The sequence below is a fragment of the Muntiacus reevesi genome, chromosome 2 (genome assembly GCF_963930625.1).
Source record: "Muntiacus reevesi chromosome 2, mMunRee1.1, whole genome shotgun sequence".
Taxonomy (NCBI): Eukaryota; Metazoa; Chordata; class Mammalia; order Artiodactyla; family Cervidae; genus Muntiacus; species Muntiacus reevesi.
In genome coordinates this window covers 266,302,027-266,316,054 of record NC_089250.1, presented here as the reverse complement: position 1 = coordinate 266,316,054, position 14,028 = coordinate 266,302,027, and the positions used below count along the sequence as shown (strand labels likewise).

The following is a 14,028-nucleotide window of genomic DNA, read 5'->3' as shown; positions in this document are numbered from 1 at the left end:
GCAGAGTCAAGAGGGTTACATACATTAAACAAAGCTTAGACATAATTTACCTATTGTTACAAGTGATGATAAATGCTATGGAACATCCTTACAGGAAGTGATGACAGTTACAAGTGGGCAGACCAGATTTCCTGAGATTGCTGATTAGTTTATGGTTTAAAACATGGAAAGGGAATATACGTGGCAGTCCACTGCCCCTATATGATTATCATTAACAGCCTTTCAGAGAACTTCTCTACACATACAGTTTAATCCTTAAAATTCCCCAAGAATTCCTTGGTGGACCAGTGGGTAGGACTGGGTGCTTTCACTCCTGGGGCCCACGTTCAATCTCTGATCAGGAACTAAGATCCCACAAACCTCGAGGCACAGCCACAAAAAATAAATAGATAAATAAAAATTTTTCAAATACCTAACCAAAATTGCTGCATCACCTGCTTCAGTTGTGTATTCAATTGTCACCTCTTCTTAGAGGTCTTCCTTGAAACCACTCATTTGAAAATTTGAAACTGAAAACCTCTCATCCTTTTCTCTTTCAATTTTATTTCTCCATCTTACTGTTCTCCCTCTCAACTACCATGTTTCACTTTCTTCTCTTGTTGTTCAGTCTCTAAGTCATGTCTGACTCTGCAACCCCAAGGACTGCAGAACCCCAGGTTTCCCTGTCCTTCACTGTCTCCTGGAGTTTGCTGAAACTCATACCCATTGAGTCAGTGATGCCATCCAACCATCTCATCCTCTGTCACCTTCTTCTCTTTCTGCCTTCAATCTTTCCCAGCATCAGGGTTTTTTCCAGTGAGTCAGTTCCTCAGATCAGGTGGCCAAAGAATTGGAGCTTCAGCATCAGGATCAGTCCTTCCAGTGAATACTGAAGGTTGAATTTCCTGTAGGATTGACTTTTTTTTTTTTTTTTTAAATATTTTTATTATGCCAGGTCTTAGTTGCTACACACAGAGTCTTTTTAGTTACAGCATGTGGGATCTAGTTCCCTGACCAGGGATCGAACCTGGGATCCCTGCATTGGGAGCACAGAGTCTCAGCCGCTGGACCACCAGGGAAGTCCCAGGATTGACTCTTTACTGACTTTTTTCTCTACTATATTGTCTGTGTTATGTCCCCAGTACCTCCAGCAGCGCTTCATACATGAGAGTCTCTCAAAACCTATTTGTTTAATGAATGAGTGATTTGGGGGGTGTGGCGGGGTGGAATTTAGGTCTCTGACCAGGAACTGAACCCGACCCTTGGCAGTGAGATTGAGGAGTCCTAACCACTGGACCACCAGGGAAGTCCCTGACTGAATCTTGGCTAGTACTGTTATTTTCTTCCTTGTTTATGAAACAAAACTGAAATTCTGTACCTTGAAGTTAGCTGTGGATGGTTGACCACCTTTTAAACTGCCACGTGAAATTCTATCCTACAGATGAGCCATAATTTAGTCCAACTGGTCTCGTGGATGTTCCAGTTGTTTCCAACCAGGGAGGTTGCCAACAATGCGGCATTGAATTTCTGTAGGCACATAGCTTGATGAGTACATGATCTGTGATCTTGCGCAAGAAAGGACTCCTAATGTCATGATTAGGCTGTTGACTCTGAAGCCAGAAGATCTGGCTTTGAATCCTGGCTCTGTCACTTAGCAACTGTGTGATCTTGGGCAACATGCAAAGGAAACTTCTCTGGCCTTCATCTTCTCCATCTGTAAACGGAGATCATAACACCATCCTACTGTTTGTTGTACAGAATTCAATTGATTCATGAATTAATCGACACCCAGTGCTTGGCCTGAAATATTCTAAGTTCTCAATAAATGGGAACCATTCTTCTGGCTTCTAGGAAGGCAGATTGCTGAATCAGAGGTTAATTCCTATTTTTATTTTCTGGGGGAAAAAATGAGGAGAGGTGGACCCAGGGTATGCAGAGCCTGAAGTTTATACCAAGTTGGAAACCCTTCTGGAAAAAAAAGAGTAGGGAATTCCCTGGTGGTCCAGTGGTTAGAGCTTGGTGCTTTCACTGCTGGGACCAGGGTTCGATCCCTAGTCGGTGAATTAAAATCCCACAGCCTTAAAAAAAATGTACAAGAGTGCAAGGGCACCTCCCAGGGTGTTGGGAGAAGCTGTGGAAATGGAGGGACCCAAAGGCTTGCACTTCCTCCGTTTCACAGGAGAGCCACCTCTGATGGTGGCCGTTCAGGAAAGACCTAGTACTCACTTCCACTTTTCCAGGCAGGACAGGAGCGCATAGTCCTCTGGCAGCCTCACGGACAGGGCTATTCCCACTCTTTGATCTTTGCCAATATTATAGCCAAAGAGTCTGTCTCAGTGTAGTTTGAGTGGCCACTCTCTCTCTGATTAAAAAGTGAAATTTCAGGCTTCCCTGGTGGCTCCGTGATAACGAATTCGCCTGCCAATGCCGGACACACAGGTTCTATCCCTGATCCCGGAAGATCCCACACGCCTAGGAGCAACTAAGCCCATGAACCATGACTACTGAAGCCCACGCGCCCTAGAGCCCGTGCTCCGCAACAAGAGAAGCCACTGCAATGAGAAGCCCGCACACCACAACTAGAGAGCAGCCCCCGCTCCCCACAACTGAAGAAAAGCCCACGCAGCAACGAAGACCCAGCACAGCCAAAAATGAATTAATTATTTTTTAAAAGGGAAACAGCACTTTTGGTATGTCTACTGGGGATGAGAAAATGAGATGGAAGAGTGAGCCAGACCTTGAGAATCCCTCCTTGGGACATTCAGCATCTTCATCAGAACTCTGAGCAACGAAGGGAATTCTTTATCATCTCCACTTTGCAAAGGAGAGCACAGAGGCCCAGTAAGAACTCAAAGGTCCGCTAAGCTACCAGAGCCTGGGTCCCTGCCTGGAGCAAAGCCACGGGTTCAGGCCCCATGTGGTCTTAATCTCTTTGCTCCTCCCAGCCAAAGAGGTGAGTATTCTCACTCCCATTTTATATTTTTATTAAAAAATTTTTTTATTTAGTTTTATTTCTTTTGACTGCACTGCTGGGGCTTGTGGGATCTGAGCTCCATAGCCAGGGATCGAACCCACACCCCCTGCTATAGAAGCTTAGAGTCTTAACCACTGGACCATTAGAGACGTGTCTATTTTTTTTATTAATTGAAGCATAGTTGATTTACAATGTTGTGTTAGCTTCAGGTGAGCAAAGTGATTCAGTTTGTGTATATATGTTGATATATTATAAAGTGGGTGTCCCTGGTGACTCAGATGGTAAAGAATCCACCTGCAATGCAGGAGACCCAGGTTCGATCCCTGGGTCAGGAAGATTCCTTGGAGAAGGGAATGACAACCTTCCCTTCTGAACACAGGAGCCTGCTGGGCTGCAGCCCACGGGGTCGCACAGAGTTGGACACGACTAAAGCAGCCTAGCATAAGTGCTTATACATACGAGTCCTTTTCCAGACTCTTCCCCATTATAGGTTATTGCAGGATACTGACTACAGTTCCCTGAGCCTACCATAGGCCCTTGTTTATCGCTTTTATATGGAGCCGTGTGTTCACTCACATTTTAGACACGATGACTCAGCTGATGGTGCTGGCCCCCAGCCATCTAACATTCCAGTGGCCCACCTGGAATGTGAACCTGGGGCTGCCTGACCCCAGAGAGACAGTGAGGAGAACAAGGGATATCTTGGCTCTGGGACCAGGTTGTCTAGGTTCAGATCCCCGCTGGGCCACCCCGGTGGGCCACCAGGCGGGGGGTGTCGTAGGCTGAACAGTAGTACTCAATGAGTTGCCAAGTTGTATCCGACTGCGACCCCATGGACTGGAGCCCGCCAGGCTCCTCCGTCCATGGGATCTCCCAGGCAAGAATACTGGAGTGGGTTGCCATTTCCTCCTCCAAGGGATCTTTCCAACCCAGGGATCAAACCTACGTCTCCTGCACTGCAGGCGGATTCTTTACCACTGAGCCACCAAGGATCTCGTAGGCTAAATAGTGGTTTCCAAAGATACCCACCTTCTGATCCCTGCAGCCTGAGAACGTTATGTTTATGTGGCAAAAGGGACTTTGCTGATATGATCAAGTCAAGAATCCTGAGATGGAGAGATAAGCCTGCACCATCCACCATCGGGGTGGACCCGATGCCAATCACAAGGGTCCTTATAAGAAGGAAGCCGGATATTCCCTGGTGGTCCACTGGCTCAGAGTCCACGCTTCCAGTGGAGGAGGCCCAGATTCAATCCTTGGTCAGGGAACTAGATCCCACATGCCACAGGGGGTGACCAAGAAATTAATTACATTTTCCAAAGAAGAGAGAGGGAAGCAGAGGGAGATCTGACAAGGAAGAAGGCCACGTGCCAATAAAGCAAGATGCTTCACTGCTCGTACTGAAGAGGGAGGAAGGATCCAGAAGTCAGAGAATGCACAGACCGCAGCTGGAACAGCAACTGGAAACGGTTAGTGAGCTGATTCTCTTCTCAAGCCTCGAGAGGAGTGTAGTCTGGCCGACACCTTGATTTTGGCCCAGTGAAGTGGATTTTGCATCTCTGACTCCCAGAACGGTAAAAGAATACACCTGTGTTGTTTGATATCGCAAGAGGCACTTAGCACTGTGACCAGGAACTTCCCTGGTGGTTCAGAGGCTAAGACTCCACACTCTTAATGCAGGAGACCTGGGTCCGATTATATTTCTGTTACATGTAATACCACTGACCACATAACAGGCCAGCTGATGGTCTATGAACATGTCACAAATGTTTGCTAACTTATCAATTAAAAGGATACTCTCTTTTCATCTGAGTCACAGTCCTAAAAGGTGGGTGCCTTGTTTATACCCATTTTACGGAGAGAGAAGACAGGCTCAGTGAGGCTTCTCCATCCACTGTGTCACAGCTGCTGAGCGGCTGGGTTGGTGTCGGATAACAAGTGACCACAAGCAGTGTGACTCAAAATAGCAGACATACATTCTTTCCCAGTTCTGGCGGCCAGAGGTCTGAAATCAGGGTGTCAGTAGAGATGCTTCCTTCTGGAAGCCCTGCTTCTGTCCCAGCCTCTGGAGGCCGCCGGCAAGTCTTCCCCTTGGCTTAGAGACACATCACTCCAGTCTCCACTTCAGCCTTCACTAGGCCTTCCTCTCTGGATTTCTCTGTATCTTCTTGTCTGTCTCTTATAAGGACACCAGTCATTGGATTCAGGCCCCACCCTAATCCTGAATGACCTCAGCTTGAGTTCCTGACTTTCACTACATCTGATAAAACCCTCATTCCCAATAAGTTCACATTTTTTAAAATGTATTTATTTTTTGTTATTTTTGGCTGCACGGGATCTTCGTTGCTGTGTGCGGGCTTCTCTCTAGGTGAGTGGGGGCTGCTCTCTAGTTGCAGTGCACAGGCTTCTCATCGTGGTGGCTTTTCTTGTTTGCAGAACACAGGCTCTAGGGGCACGGGCTTCAGTAGTTGTGGTGCATGGGATTAGTTGCTCTTCCTCGTGTGGGATCTTCCCGGACCAGGGATCGGACCTGTGTCCCTTGCTCTGGAAGATGGATTCTCATACACTGTGCCACCAGGGAAGTCGAGTAAGGTCATGTTTTGAGGTTTCAAGTGGACCTATCTTGGAGGCTACAGTCCAGTCACTGCAGTGGCAGGGTCAGAATTTGAACCCGGTCCCCAGGCCCGGCCAGCCTCCATGTGGTCCATCCTCCAGAGAGTCCCTCCTCGGAAAGAGCAGACTTGAGGGTGCCCAGCCCTCTGCTGACCTCTCGTGCCACCTCTTTCCTTTCTGCTATCCTCACCCTCCACGATCTCACCTCCTGGTCCTCAGCAGGGACAATTTGGCCCCCCAGGGGACATTTGACAACGTCTGGAGACAGTTTTGGTTATCACAACTAAAACCCCAGACTGTGACCTTGTTTGGAATAAAGGGGCTTTGCCGATGTGGTTAGAGCAAAGAGGTGAAGCCCAGATCATCTTGGATTAGGGAAGATTAGGGAGAGGGTCCCCCTAGCATCTATTGGGTCGACTCCAGGAACCTGCAGAACATCCTCCAATGAACAGAACCGCCCCCACAACAAAGACTTATCCAGCCCTGAAAGTCAATAGAACCGACGCTGAGAAACTCTCCTTTGGCCATGCACAACAATATTTTCAGCTTCTTGAAAATAACATGCTCTCCCTCATCTGGGCCTTGGACATAAGTCGTTCCTCTTGCTTGGAACACCCTTCGCAGCCTCTTCCTCTGGTTAAGTGTTCATCCTTCAGAGCTCAGCTCAGATGTCACCTCCTCCAGGAAGCCTCCTTTGAGACTTCCCTGGTGGTCCGGTGGCTAAGACTCCCAGTGCAAGGGGACCGGGTTCAATCCCTGGTCAGGGAACTAGATCCCAAATGCTGCAACTAAGATGGAAGATCCCACATGCCCCAGCTAAGACTCAGTGCAGCCAAATAAATGAATAATTTACAAAAAAAGGAAGCAAGGAAGCCCTCCTTGGCAGGGTCAGCCTTGAGGAGCACCTGATCTAGCCTGGGATCAAGGAGGACATCCCACTCCATTATTCTTGCCTGGAGAATCCTATGGACAGAGGAGCCTGGTGGACTACAGTCCATGGGGTCGCAAGAGTCGGACACGACTGAAGTGACTGAGCGTTCATGCACCTCACACGTGTGCGCCCCAAAAGGTCTGCCATGGATCAGGATGTTAACAGCAGTTTTAACATAATAAAGCCCCTCTTAGGGGCTGAGTTGTGTCACTTGAAAATGTATATCTTGAAGTCTTAACCCCCACCTGAAGATCCCAGAGTGTAACCTCATTGAGACAGATGCCCTTTGCCAAGGTAATTACGTGAATGTGAGGTCATTAGAATATACTCTAGTCTAGGATGACTGGTGTTCTTATGAGAAGAGGTGATCAGGGGAACTTCCCAACTATCCAGTGGTTAAGACTCGTCACGTCCAACACAGGGAGCGTGGATTCAATACCTGGTAGGGGATCTAAGATCCCACAAGCCCTGTGCTGAGGCTAAAAAAATGAATAAGAGGAGGTCAAAACACACACACACAAGACCACTGAAATCCACAGAAAGTGGCCCTCTACCAACCAACGAGAGAGGCCTCAGAAGAAACCAACCCCACCGAGACCTTGATCTCAGACATCCAGCCTCCAGAACTCTGAAAAAACAACTATCTGTTGTTTTGGCCATCCAGTTTGCGCTACTTTCTTATGGCAGCCCTAAGCAGACTAACCCAACCCCAAACAGGAAGCAACTCAAATGCCTGTCAGCCAAGTGGATAGTCACACTGTGGTGTTTTCCCACCAAGGAATACTATACAGAAATGAAAACAGGGACATCCCCGGTGGTCCAGTGGTTAAGGCTCTGCGCTTCCAACTCGGGGGCTGTGGGTTCAATCCCTGGCCAGGGAACTAAGATCCCACGTGCCAGCGAGGCGCAGCCAAAAGGGAAACAGAAAACACACGGCCTCTAACGATGCACGGCAACATGGTGAATGGCACAAACATGAAGCCGAGTGACAGGAGCCAGACAGACAGAATGGGCGCATAGGGCATGGTGCCGTGTGTCTGAAGTTCTGGAAGCGGCAACACTAACCTCTGCTGTTAGCATTCAGGATAATGGCTCCCCCGGGGGAACAGTGACTAGAGGGGGTCTGAGGGAAGCTCCTTGGGGTAATGTCTGTGTCTTGCATCCCCCATCTCGGACCCTGGGCAGGGTGTACTTACATGGAGTTTCACGTGTGGGATTTGTGAGCCTTACGAAAGTACGGAAGTTATGCCTCAGTTGAAGCAACGTTTTAAAACATTTTAAAAGGAAAATTTGAAAGTTCAAAACATAATCGCAAGCAATACTTTGTGTTTAACGTGAAATGGAGTTACGTCCTAGCATTAGTACATAGGTAATAACAGAGGGCCTGAACGTCTGTAGGAAATTGGACAGCCTGCAGGCTACTTCCGCGGTGCGAGTTTCCCACTCGCCACCAGGGGGCGGTGTGGCGCACTCCCCGCCGCTTTCCACCCGGACGCATTCATTCAATAAATAGTCCTGGAACCGTGAAACCTGCTTTGCGGAGGAGCCTTGATGTGTTGTTTTGTTGTTGTTTTTTTTTTCAATCTGTGAAATGGAAAGTAGAAGGTACAGCTATGTCCCTGCCGCCACGGAGGTGACTTTCAACTAAAGAAAACAGACTGTAAGTAGCTAAACAAATGAATATGTAAAAGGAGAGCTGGGAGCAAAATAAGGCAGAGTGAGGGGACAAAGATGGCCCTGGAAGGCTTCTCAGAGAAGGTGACATGTCAGTAGCGATCAGAGTGAAACGTGGGGGCAAGCCAGGTGAATACAGCCGTGTCCCGGGTGAAGGAAGGGAGTATGGTGGCTCCATTCCCAGCTGTAAGACAGAAAGGGAGGCTGAGGCAGGCCCATCCAGGCCCAATAAGAGGCACTGGAGGCATATTCCCTGACACAAACTGCACAGGCAGAAGTACAGGAAGGACGAACTCCTGTGAGCCTGGGGAAGCAAGGAGGCAATCAGGGAGTCCTGCCTGGAGGAGTCCTCACAAGACTCAAACCTTGTGTCATGGTCCCTGGGTGGGTTGGAAAAGAATTTTCAGACAGGAGGCAGAACAAGAGGAGAATAGAATTTATCAGAGTGGGAGACACTGTTGGAACAGCGGGCCAGCCCGAGGGAGCACGACAAGGAATATGGGTCATTTGCCTGTTTTTATAACCAGGGAACAAAAGGATGGGCTAGACAGCTTGCAAGTCCTTTGCTGATTGGATGAGGTATGTGTACTTTCCTTATATGGGGACGAAGAACAGGACAGATACCTTTAGACAAAAATGGATAAGCCATGCTGCGCAGGAGGGCTCAAATATTCTGCAGCAGTTGCACCCTGGAGGGAAAGGTAGGGAGGGTCTGCTGCTTTCTGTTCCTGTGTTCTGAGGCCCTTTGAGCTTATATCTTGTTCTTTTGCCCTCTGGGCACCACATCTTGCAGGCCCTCAGAGCTGACTGACTGAATATTTGTTTTATCAGGATTGTTTTAAGATCCTGTCTCTGTAGCCCCAGGCCTTAAAGAGAGTCTGTGTGTGCCTGCTAAGTCGCTTCAGTCCTGTCTGACTCTGTGACCCTGTGAACCATAGCTCTCGAGGCTCCTCTGTCCGTGGGATTCTCCAGGCAATAATACTGGAGTGCGTTGCCATGCCCTTCTCCAGGAGATCTTCCCAACCCAGGAATCGAACCCGCACCTCTTATGCATTGGCAAGTGGGTTCTTTATCACTAGCGCCACCTGGGAAGCCCCAAAAGGAGTCTGTACTAACATTTAAAGTCTTTCTTACGGCTGAGTTTTGTTGTTGTTGGGGGGGGGGGTGTTTGTTTGTCTTATCATGGTGCATGAGAAATCTTAGTTCCCAGACCAGAGATCGAACCCACGTCCCCCTGCATTGATGCATTGGAAGCGTGGAGTTCCAGTGCATTGACCACTGGACCGCCAGTGAAGTCTCTCTGTGGTTCTCTTTTGTTCCTCAGCAACTCATTCCCGAATCCTGATAAAAATGGTACTCTTGCAATCTCCATTTTATAAAGCAGGATACCGAAACCCGGAGTCCTTGTGAGCCGTTCAAGGTCACACATCCAGGTAGGATTTGAATCCAAAGAGATCCTTCTGACTCCCAGAGCCCACACGGCCACCTTTCTAATAAGTTTTTGTAATTATTAGTTGTATTGTGCTTAGACAAGATACTTAATCTTTTTTGCCTTGGTTTCCGCTTATGTAACATGGTGCTAATGATGGCAGGCTGTGAGGATTAAATAAGATGATACAGTTAAAATGCTGAGAACAGTGCCAGACACACACTCTATGTGTAGGCTATTATTGTTATTATCCATCAAATCCACACATAGCTACTGAGCAAATCATGTAGACTCTACTTTCAAAATAAAATGTCAATAAATTGAGAATGCTACACTGCCCCCCTCCACCTCTGACTTCTCAGGATGGTCAGAAGGATTTAACCAGGACGGGTGTGTAAAGCGGTGAGTTGTCACAGAGTTTGGCATATAGTAGGTGCACAGAATGTGGGAATTGCCATTATTATGATGATTATTATCATCATCCTGGCCTTTTTATCCTTCCAGCTGCTCAGGACAAAACCCTCTAAATTCCTGTCTTTCCCACACATCCACACCCAATGCCTCGGCCAATTCCATCGGCTCCACGTTCAGCCTAACTCCACAGTACCCACCCTGGTCCAGTCCTCCACCATCCCAACCTGTCCTATTACAATCGCATCTTCCCGGGGCTCTCTGCTCTCTCCGCCCAAAACCTTACAACCGGTTTCCCACTTGGCCGCCAGGGGGCGCCTTAAGAACGAAGTCAGCTCACCTCCCGTCTCTGCTCGGAACTCTCCAGTGGCTGCCACCTGACTCCGAGTGAAAAGTAAAGTCCTCACCACGATCTAATCCTGTATGGACTTCACCCTCTCTCTTTACTCACGCCCTTCCAGCCCCACAGAAGCTCCTGTCTCTTCTGGACATGTCCACTCTGGCCTCAGGACCTTTGCACCTGCCCTTCCCTCTGCAGGGGCCCCTCCTTTGGGCTCTTCCTCCAGTATAACTTTCTCTGGAAGATCTTCCCTGGTCACCGTGGTGATTAAGACCACTCTCAATACTCTCGGTCCACCTTCCCTGCTTCTTTTATCTACTTTGAGACTCACTTTGTATTGTTAATTTTATTATCCACTGCCTATCTCCTCCAGACTAGAGTATCAGCCCCAGGCAGGCAGGGATTTTTGTCTGTTTTCTTCACTCCTGTGTCCCCAGCGCCTGTAACAGTGCCTGGTATAGAAAGTCAAATATTTGCTGAATATAAGAATAAATGAAGGACTTCCCTGGTGGTCCAGTGGTTAAGACTTTACCTTCCAACGTAGGGGGTGTGGGTTCTGTCCCTGGTCGGGGAGCAAGTCCACATGCCTGGCGGCCAAGAGCCAAGACGTAAAACAGAAGCAGTACTGTGGCAAATTCAATAAAGACTTTAAAAATGGTCCACATCAAAAAATCTTAAAAAAAAAAAGAAGAAGAAGAAGAAATGACGACAGACATCTGGGTGATTACTAGCATTCCCTTTTCACATGTGAACCCTTTAGAGATATGTGACCTCAGGCGGCCGACCTCAAGGCTCTGACCTCAGTTTCCCAATTGTAAATGGGATAGAAAATAGTCTCTGTCTCATGGGGTTACTGTGAGGATGAAATGGATTCCTATTTGCCGCACTCGTGAGCTGGTGACATCGTGAACTGCAAAGGTTGGGTTTTTACGCCAGAGCCTGCGCTTCCTCCTTTCGCCGCTCGGGGGCAGCAGGCGCCCAGCGGATTCACCGGCTCGGCCCGCGCGGGACGAAGAACGGGGGCAACTCCGGCGGAGGAAGCTGATGAAATCCAAGCCAACTTGCAGTGAGCTCATCCCGCCCGGGCGCCTCCGGAAGCCATGGGGCCTCCGAGGCTCCGCCTGGCCCGAGCGATAAAACTCCAGTGCTGAACCGGGGAGGGAAGTCCTTCCTGAAGTCTGCCCTGCGGGGGCCTGCTGGCTGAAGACTGGGCTTGCGGGGAGGGGAGAGGGTGAAGTAGCGAATGGTCGGTCCCCGGGCTGCCCTCCGCAGAATGAAAAGTGAATTCTGAGCTTGGCTGTGGGAGTGAGAGAGAAAGGGGACGGGGAAGAGAGGGAGGCAGAGCCAAGACGCAAAGATGGGGAGACTGAGGCAGAGGAGGGGGAGACGGAGAGAGAGCTCGAGAAAGTCTCAGGAGGGACAGAGACAGGGAGAGAGAGATGGGGAGAGGGAGAGATCAAGGAGAGAGAGAGGTGGGGGAGAGACAGGGAGAGAGAGAGGTGGGAGGTGGGAGACAGGCAAAAAGAGAAAGCGACAAACGAGGACACACACGTAGCGGGTAACGAACAAACGGGGACGACAGAGGCGGAGAGAGTACTAGCGAGCGGCCGAGATGGGGAAGGAGAGGGAGATGGAGTCAGGGCTGCAGAGACCCAGGTGAGTTTGGGGAGCGGTGGGGTGAGGGCGATCCGGGAGGGGCACTCGGGGTTAGGGTCGCGTGCAGGGGCGGGCCCCGCGGGGTATAGGCGGGGCCCCTCCCTACCCCCTCATCCCCACCGCGGCGGCAGCGGCGGCGGCGGCGGCCGAGTTACGAGTTACCAAGTTACCGCAGGATTCGGAAGCTTCTCACTGGCGAGGCCGCAGCCAATCAGAGAGCAGCGTCGCTGTTCTCGGGCAGGAGGCCCTGAGATGCACCTTCCCCCGACACCCAGCGAAGCACGCGGCCACACAATCACAGTGGCTCACACACTTACCCCGTCCCAGGGACACGCAGCATCGCCTGCCCCCCATACGCACACAACCACAGCGACACACATCGTGTCATACACACGCGGCCCCAGGAACACGCAAAGACACACAGCATCGCAGACGCACAAAATCTCAGGGACACAGTCGCAGCTCCAGGACACACAGCACTGCCCAGGCCCACAATCGCAATGACACACAACATTACCCTAACACACAACCACACTGAAACCAGTGTTGCCCAGACCCATGCATTCTCCAGGACTTAGACCTTAGGACACACAATATAAGTGACACACACATCCCAGTGGTCATGGCACACACATTATCGCAGTGATACACACAATCACAACAATTACTCATTCAATCACAGTCACACAAGACTGCACAGACACACAACTTTATTAACAAAGGTACAGTCCCATGGACACACAGCATCACACTGACAAACACAATCACAAGGACACACATAATCAGGACACAGAGCACTGCACTGAGGTACATACTCTCAGTAACACACAGTCCCACAGACTCACAGCATTTCCAGCACAATGACAAGAGTATCCTGCTATGCACAGCTTTGTCCGAACACACACTACCAGTGACAGGCGTGCACATTTTCCCCTTGACACAGCAAAGCACGCAGGCACACACTGTCACAGTGACACACAAGATACCACACAAAATAACACAATTCCCCTGAGGTACAGAGTGGCCTAGATAATCCCAAGGATGTGAGGCTTTGTGCACACACACACACAACCATGATGTTATACACACACAATTCCACCATCACACAGCATTACAGACACAATCATAGTGATGCAACCACACAGTGTGACACTTGCATACAACCACAGCAGGTCCACAAACACTTCTGCTAACGTGCAACAGCACTCCAATGCGTATCCAGTCCCACTGTCACGCAAACACAGCCACAGGGACATACATCATCTCCTCTATGCACACCAGGAAGTTGCACAAAACGGCACACGAACACACACACACACAGATACACCATCACACTCACACACAACATGCCCAGATATCATACAAATGGCGCACAGACACACAATCGCAGAGTCGGAGCCACCCCGTGGGACAAATGCCATCACACAGTATCACCCCTCTAACACAAACCATCAACTGATACACAACAGTACACTGACACAGTCCCACACCACAACTTCAAACAAACACAGCTCAGATAAGTCAACCCCTGGACACACTGCACAGTAGCCCAGCGGACGGACAGAGAACTCTCCAGTACACAAACCAGTCACACGCACACACACTCATCCCTGCCCTTGCCCCAGTCAGATGTGTGTGATGTGGGATGCGCGGGGGGAGGGGGAATGCTAAGTGGGCTTGTGTATGTTTGTGTGTGTGTGTGTGAGTGTGCTTCTGCCTCCCTCTCCCGGCCCTTCCCCGGGGGCGGGGCCGCGCGGCAGCCGCTGTTACCGGGTAAACTTCCCCGCCCCCCCCCCGCGCGGCCATTAGTCACCCCCCCCCAGGATGATGTCATCGCCTCATTCTGGAGGCTGAGTAATCCTCGACTCCGCCCCCCCCTCCCCAGGTACCGGGGTAGGGGCGGGCCGCACCTGGACTCAACCCGCGTCTGGAGCTGGGGGCTCGGCTGCCTGGGTCTCCTGGGGGTGAGGACTGAGGAATCCGAGCCTCTCTGGAGTAGCCTGGGCGCTCACATCAGGGTC

General features: G+C 50.0%; 1 long non-coding RNA gene across 1 annotated transcript; it reads left to right on the top strand.

Annotated features, from left to right (window-relative positions):
* The first annotated feature begins 8,011 nt into the window (after positions 1-8,011).
* Positions 8,012-10,925, top strand: LOC136158840 (uncharacterized). The gene is made up of 4 exons (XR_010661372.1): positions 8,012-8,157; positions 9,110-9,231; positions 9,496-9,604; positions 10,323-10,925. It is a non-coding gene; the product is annotated as an uncharacterized lncRNA (long non-coding RNA).
* Positions 10,926-14,028: the final 3,103 nt, after the last annotated feature.